This window comes from Schistocerca nitens, chromosome 1 (assembly GCF_023898315.1).
Source record: "Schistocerca nitens isolate TAMUIC-IGC-003100 chromosome 1, iqSchNite1.1, whole genome shotgun sequence".
Taxonomy (NCBI): Eukaryota; Metazoa; Arthropoda; class Insecta; order Orthoptera; family Acrididae; genus Schistocerca; species Schistocerca nitens.
The window spans coordinates 63,729,043-63,737,232 of NC_064614.1; the positions used below are offsets into that span (position 1 = coordinate 63,729,043).

An 8,190-nucleotide genomic window follows, 5' to 3' on the forward strand; every position below is an offset into this window, starting at 1 on the left:
ACGGTACGTCACGTAAATGGGCATTTGGAGAAAGGGAAAAGAAGTTTTTTAATGAGATGTGTGAACGATAAATTATCGAAAGACTAAGTACGTCTGTGCGATGTATAACAAATAGTAAAGGATGTAAGTTAGCACTCCGTCTTCAGGACACAAGTGGCCCATCGCGACCATCCGAGGATGCGGATAGGAGGGCTGTGTGATCAGCACACCACTCCCCCGGTCGTTACGATGGTTTTCTTTGACCAGAGCCGCTACTATTCGGTCGAGTAGCTCCTCAGTTTGCATCAAGAAGGTCAGTGCACCCCGAAAAATGGCAACAGCACATGGCGGCCCGGATGGTCACCCATCCAAGTGCCGACCACGCCCGACAGCGCTTAAATTCGGTGATCTGACGGGAACCTGTGTATCCACTGCGGCAAGGCCGTTGCCAAAAGACATAAGTTATTATTATAAAAATACAAATATGGATGTAATTAACAAAACAGTTTTTTGTGTAATGCCTGTGTAATATAGGCCATGAAGATCAGAGACAATGCTTTGATTGAACCAGCTCTCCTGTCTAGCGGGAGGCCGCCAATGTAGTGCTGTCTGATAATTAACGTAAGTTTTATCTGTATTTTTGAAAAATATAATAGAAATTGTTATTAAAAATTGCATATTGTTGACTTAGTTGTCACCTCTCATAATGGCAACCATTAATTATAATTAAAAAAATTTGTACAGAACCTCGTAGTGCAGGGAGCTCATCTCCCCTAGCAGGTTTTAGTCGGCCATTACGCTGACTGTATTATTTAATTAAAATTTCTAGTCATAATATTAAATGTAAATGCTAGAGACTTCTCAGTCTTGATCTTTCATTAATTTCAAAGTTACAAAGACAGTAGTGATAGATTTCATTTATCAAAATTCACAGCACTGAATGAGTTCAGTATGTTTCATTTTGGCCGCCTAACGTCAGATGAGTTCTCTCCGGTTTTGCTTTGCAAATAATGAACAAGAAATATTGAAAATCATTACATTCCGCAATATCTCAGTTAATCTTTATGTAGTTTGGTACATAAATAACCAGTAGCTCCTGAGACCCATATTAATAATTACAGTTTGCGTAAGAATAGGCATATTTTCTTTTCTAAATAGCAGCGCTCACGCAAACTATTAGAAGGCGTTGAGTCGCGCGTTGTGTTTAAAAAAAATATTATATCGTACGTACTTCGGGGCAGCCGATGTCCGTACGAGTGTTATCGCGATGTAAGTTAATTAAAAGTCTCATGCTAGCCCACAATATTTAAAGCCACCCCAACCAAAAATCAAAAATATATAATCATAAAATTAAAAATATATAATTATCCTGTGATAAGTGCCGCACACGCACAGACATACACACTTATACCGTGATAGTGTACTCTCGTCCTGTGTTTGACCCTCATCCTTTGGGACTGATCACCTTTCTATGCTTTCTCGAAATCCTTTAACCGAGAAAAAAAAAACCGCTCAGTACACTTCACGTAGCTGCATTACGTATGTAGTCGCCTTCTGTGTGTAACAGACCGCACATCGATTAAGTGGAATCTGTCACCTCTCCAGACTATGGCGCAAGTCAAGGAATCTGCAACGTACACAGCTGCAGAACCGTCTGAGCCCCCTGGTATACAACAGAGTGCACACCGGATTTATTCCTCTCACTGGCAGCCATATCCATAAGGGGCTGCATTACATAGCTAACATTTTAGTTCCTAACAAGATCCAATAATCTCACTCTCTGTGAATGTCAGGATCTTCTAGGCCGACATGCTTCCTGCATGTGTAGTTCAGAATGACACGTTGGCTTTATCTTACCCATTTTAATAAAGAGGTAAACATATACATGATTTGGTTCACAATAGAATAATTTCAGTATAAATGCTTATACATTATTCCATCCTCAGCCAATATTTACATACATATACATTGCCAGAAAAAATAGTAAATCTGGAAAGAAGATATCGATTTTGATCTGCTGAATGGATATGCAACTTGGGGACAGCAATGATAATGGTTTCAACGTCGACCGCCAATAGATAGCATAGTGGCAGAGCTACTAAAGCGCCATCTGTGTCTACTTCTTAATACGGAATGCTCAGAGCAAGGAGGCTCGATGTGGTGCAGACATGTAAAGCAAGGAAGCAACCATGCCATGCAGATGCACTCGTGCTTCCTACAACCAAATAACCTAGTTTCAAAGGTGTCAAATTGTGGCCTTCCGAGTGGCGGGATGGTTCTTTCAGAGAGTTGCCACACAAGTTGGACGTGCTGCGTTGAGAGGTGGCATGAGCCCCCTCTCATATTTCTATCTTACTCTGAGTAATTCGATTGTCCTCTCTAATTGCATGCGGTGAAAAGTTGCTATTCCTTCACACACGGACTTTCCACACAGCGTCTCTCGTCACCTGGGTGGTCCGGTGACAGGCGAGTTCTGCTGAGCTTGAAAGGGTTAAGCCGACGGGTGTGAGGGAGTGTAGTGGATGCTTTCCAGATGCCGACATTGTCATAAGAGTGGGAGCGACACGCCCAGAGGGGCCAGAAGGGGCGGCTGGGCTAGAGATTCCGTTACTTCGTAGAAACTTAGTGAAAACACTTTCTGGCGGGCTACCAGCGAGGTGTGGGAATGACTTGTGTTCCCAGGTAGACTTGGCGCGCAAATTCCCGCGTTTTCTCCAAAATCGTAACTGTGATTGGCTTGTTCAGGGCACAGCTCCGTGACGTAGCAAAATCGGCGCAGAAATTGGCACCAAGAATCTCCATTGGTGGAATGGTAGTGCTTCGGCAATAGAGTGGAATTTTCCGCCAGTTTTTGAGTTGCTGATTGGAATGTTTAACCACGGCCACTGTCGCGGGGGCGGGAATGTTCTGTGTTCGGCTTGTACAGGTGCTCTTGAGACAGTAGGCTCTCGCCTTTCGGTCGGAGTAGGTTACAAGACTGAGCTCTCGCTGCTCTGGACAGCTGCCTTCCGTTGGCTGTCTAGTATACTTTCATTTAATTGTAACTCTTTGACGAAGTTGCTGAAGTTTCTACTTCAACGTAACTTTCCGAGTACAGTTGGCAATTGAGCGTTCTGCGTACAAGCGGCCAATGTTGTCCGCCTTGAGAAGTTTTGGCTTAAGTTAACTGTACTGGAGTTACTGTGTGACTTCTCTTGTTAAAATCACTCACTGTACCGTCCGTGATTGTGTAGCGTGCCTTCTTCGTCTCCCTCAGAGGCGTATTTTTGTTGCTAGGAAGTCTTTAGTCTGGAACAACCAGACCAGGAGAATTTGTTTCGGGCTATACTCACGACATTATCATCACCACGACGGGACGTCGAAGCAACCAGCCATCTCCTCCAGTATGCCAGATCGCGTCCTTGCAGTTAAGAAGACAGCTTGGTAATGTATGTCCGCAGCAGCGGCAAATCAGGGAATTTTGCTAGGTGATAATCAGAGCTCAGCAGATCGCGCCTGTTCGTCTTTTCTAACTTTCTTCTGTCTTGGGTTTTCATTGTCTGAGTTATCACTACTGTAGCAGCAATTAATGTTGGGTTGGCTGGGTGTTTCTCTTAAGATTTGAGTTGCAAGGAATTGGCTCCAAATACACTTGGTCATAAATGTCACAATCTAGTTTATGGACAACTTCACCTTCACAGCATTTATTTGAGTATCCAATTTGATGTATTGTAAATGTTTTGTGTGTTTTGTTTATTATTTTCAGTTTAGTCATAATAAATCAAATTGTTATTTTGGACGGAACTTTCATTCTGTTAATCGGTAGAGCAACCCTATCATTTCTCACTACATTAATGAAACTTTCTTTAATTTTTATCCAATTAAATTATTGCAGGTGGCAAACTCTTTTCTACTCCACTTGCAGGGTCGATTACAGTCAGTTCATGTTTCTTCTTGATCTATGTGCAACAGCAAAAGTAGGAGTTAGAAAAGGGGGGGGGGGCTTAGAGCATCATTCCTCGCAGCTTCAGTTGTGCAATGATGTTTGTCTCAGTGGTCACGTGAACATTCTAACACCTGTAGATGAGGTTCTGGACGTCCACACAGCACAGACGCCCGCCAGGATCGTTGTATTTTAGGGGCAGCAGTGGGAGATCGTAGAGGTACCGCAGCACAGATAAGAGGGCTTGTGAATCCAGACGTGTCGACACAAACTGTTACGAACAGGTTATTAGCAGTGGGATTATGGGAACGCACACCAGTAGCCGGTCATCCACTCACGCCATGGCATCGACGCGCATGGCTTGATTGATGCCATCAGAGGATCTTCACCGATGAAAGCAGAAGTGATGGCCGTTTGTGCGTATGATGTATACCTGGTGAGCGCTGTCTCGTAGAGTGCATTCGTCCAAGTCACACTGGTCCCTTGTGGGCTAGGGTGCGACAAGCTACATCTCTCGTTCACCTTTGCTGCTCGGTACGTGCGGAATGTTGTTAGACCCTTTCCTTTACCGTGCGTGCAACAGCAAGGTGATGTGTTGTTCCAACAGGATAATGCTCGCCCACACACTCACCCTGAAAAGTGTTCTGCAAGACGTGCAACTTCCCTCCAACAGTGAACGGCAGTCGGCTGATGACGACAATAACGACAAAACAAAATCTCCTCAGCATCAAATTAATCAAGAAAATTTGGGTGATTACTCTGGCACTTAATCACTTAAGTCGCTGAGTTTGATCTCAGTATCGGCGTTGATAATAACACTAAGGATTTCAACTGAATTAATTCACTAACGAACTGCTTTCAAATAGACTAATTAAAAAAAAGCCGATACAAAAAGTATCTGAACTGCGTGACTGAATTTCTTTGCATTCTCTTAGCCCGCCCGGGCGTGCCGCGAGCATTCGAGTGTGCTGTATCGAATTCCGTTTGCATCTGAATCGTAACGGCTTTCCAGTAGGAGTCACGGGCCCCGAGGCGAGTGGTGGGGACTGCACCGGCGGCCGAGGTCCAATTAAATGACTTAAACGCGCCACGAGCCGGCCGCAACCCTTCTGCGTTTCTACGACTCGCGAAAGACCTGAATATTTAAGCAGCGTTCGCCAATATTAGAGGACAGAATCCCATTATCTTTACTGCATTAACCAGAGCTTCCTCCGCTCGGTTCAGATTTTTAATGAACATCGCTCTGCGGACGGGAAATGGAGGGGTGGGCAGAGGAGAGGGGGGGGGGGGAGAAGAGGGGAGGGGAGGAGTGAGAAAGGGGAAAGGATGGAAGGTGGGGGGCGGGTGGGGAGAAGAAAGCTGGGGTAAAAAAGGGAGCGCCAGGTTCGGAAACTTCGTTAACTCTCAATTTTGCTCGTGTCTCGGCCCCTGCGTCGAGTCTCCCCGGCAAGCGCTCTGTTTCTAAAATTTAATTTCTGTAAGAGCGCGTGGCAGTCGGCTGTTTGTTCCTTGGCGCAGTCACACAAAGTGAGTAGGGTAAAAAAAAAAAAAAAATGTCACCAGTGATACGGTTAGCGGGCGGTCCGGAATATAATGCGCAGATTAGCCCCTTGCACGTCTCACTGTAGCCCTGAAGCCGGCCCTTCTGCTCAGACGTGAAAAAGAGAACCCGACTAGGGTCATGCGCGCCCTTGAGACGAAATTGCTGTTTGCCGAGTTTCGATTCCCCCTGGTATTTCTACATCAGCAGTTTCTTCATAAATTCAGTCATTTCTATAAGTACACAACCCTTCTGAATCCTAGGTGATAGTTAAAGGACGAACCACCTGCAGCTTCCACACCCACGATTTCGAACTCTTCATAATAATAATAATAAAAAAAAAATCTCGGACTGCCACTCGACCGGTAACTAACATGGAAACCCCACCAGCCAACCATCGAAAAGAAAGCTCACAGTAAACTAAAACTTCTAACTGGCCGTACACTGGGTTTCGCTGCTCTACAGCTATGGTAGGGTGCAAATTAATTGGGACAAGACTATTAAACTTTATCTGGCACATTTATTACTATATGTGTAACATATTCAGTAGCTTACTGAATATTAATAGCTAAAGTGTCCACCTTTTGCTTTAATAAGCTTATGAACACGCTGTGGCGTTGATAACAAATGTTTCGTGGTTGAATTCTTTTGCTGAACAGTACCTTTTACCAAAACGCCTTTTCACAGGACGCCACAAATTCTCTATGGGATTTAATTCTGGTGGATTACCAGGCCAATGATGCACATGTATGTCGTTTTCTTCCATGCACATGTAGATTGATCATGTTGAAATGTTCATCCACCATCTCCAAGGGTCTGCAGGAATTGCACAATCCTGTACCTAAGGATTTTCGTGTGCTTGATTGAATTGATTATGCGATCATCTGGAACTAATGCCCTAGGGCCACTTGAGTGAAGAAACCCCAAAACATTGTTTGGGAGCGTGTTTTACAGTTTATTCAAGATGATCAGCTCTCACTGACTGACGGCTGCTTCGTCTGACAACACTTACTCAGTAACCTGAACAATAAAATGTGACTCATCGCTGAAAATCACACGCTTCCAGCCTTTGGAGGTCCAAGATTTATATATTTTGGCCAATGTCAACCGTTTTTTTCTGCATGGCAGGTGTTAACGACTGTTTCGTTATTGGCTTTTGCGCCTTCAGTCATAATCAAGAATCCAGTGCCGTGCCGTTGAAGTCAGTTTCAACCTCAACATCCAATACATCTTTCTGCAGGTGCTTACTTATCTTGTGAGGATTAATTCTATAGTTTCTAATAGAGTTTTTGAGTTCTAAGGGTGGTTTCTCACTTTCGTCATCGGCCTTTTTTCTTCAGAGACAATGAAGCAGTATCCCAGACAATCTCCTAATTCCTCAGAGCTATAAGCTGTAGCTATAAGTGTATTTCTCAGATGAAGTGGGCACTAGGAATTCTAATTACAGGCTTCACGTTTTGCTAATCACTTTCTGGTTGCCAAAATTGTAGTTAGAGAGCCAGTGTTGAGAACGGCGAAAGACAGCATAAATAACATTCTACATTTTAACAACAACATAATTTCGACCCGCCGCCCCACATATGGTTAAACGGCAGGGAAATGCATAATTTCTACATTAAATAATAGGAACATATAAAAACAAATAATTTCCACCAGCCGCCCCACACACAGAAATAATACATACGAGCACTCAACTGAAATGGAGGGGATTTACAATTGTTCACAGTCAATGCAACAATAGTCCTTCAAGAGTCCAACAATTGGGTGGATAAAGTTGGTTGTAGCTAACCAACGTCAGTTCCATGTAAAATATGAGCTTGTCCCAATTAATTTTCACACTACTGTGTAGAACCTAGATCCGATCCATCCTGTCCCGTGGAAATGTTGCACAGACATCCGCTCCATCGAAGTTTTATTACTCTCTTTAAATCCTTGCACGCCATGCACTTAGCCTCGTTTTCCGCATCCGTTTACCCTGCCCCACATGAATTCTTTACCATCTCATCAAACTGAATCTCTTCTCACACACATTGAACACCTACAAACGTCTATACTAGTGGTTCTCAGCAGGTATGCCGTGGTACGTAACTGCGCCACGAGATTAGCTAGGTGTGCCGCTATTCTTCTGAGGGTTTGTGATATTACTAATAAAATTATCTGAAGCAGTATCTCTGAACATTTATTTTTAAAAAGAACAGCAGAATATATGTAGTAATATTTCAGACCTTAAACTTATTGACATGTTATTTGTTGGTCTACGTCTTACAAGTTTTGTGTTATCAGTGAGAAACATGAGCCTGTCGTTTCTTACACAAAAGTTCAGTTCGTAGTGGAACTGAAGACAAACACAGACGCATTTCCTATTCAGCTGAGAAAAGTCTCTCACGTTTCTTGCTTTTTAATGTTGGTTAGTGCCGACAATCCCAACTCACACAGATAGATAGTGGAAAAATGCAAGAGAATGCTACCTGCTTTCACTATCATTATAGGGTACTCCTTCTTTGCTAACATTCAAGGTTCGCCATATTTCGGTTGAAGTGTTTGTTCTGTCTAAAGCTCTACGAGATGCTCTTCTTCCTCCGGAGACAGGTCGCTGGTCGATTCTAGAAAGATAGCATAAAGATTACGCCTCCAATCACATTTATCGTCAGTGATGGACGGAAAATATTGTGGCATGTTATTCTCAAGAACCATGATGTGGCTTAAAAAGAGTCCGAGGGTTATGTAACCGTGTGGAGCTACCTCGAAA

The 8,190-nt window shown here is 43.5% G+C and overlaps 1 pseudogene; it reads right to left on the reverse strand.

Annotated features, from left to right (window-relative positions):
- Nucleotides 1-311: 311 nt before the first annotated feature.
- On the reverse strand, nucleotides 312-429 carry LOC126211189 (5S ribosomal RNA; annotated as a pseudogene).
- Nucleotides 430-8,190: the final 7,761 nt, after the last annotated feature.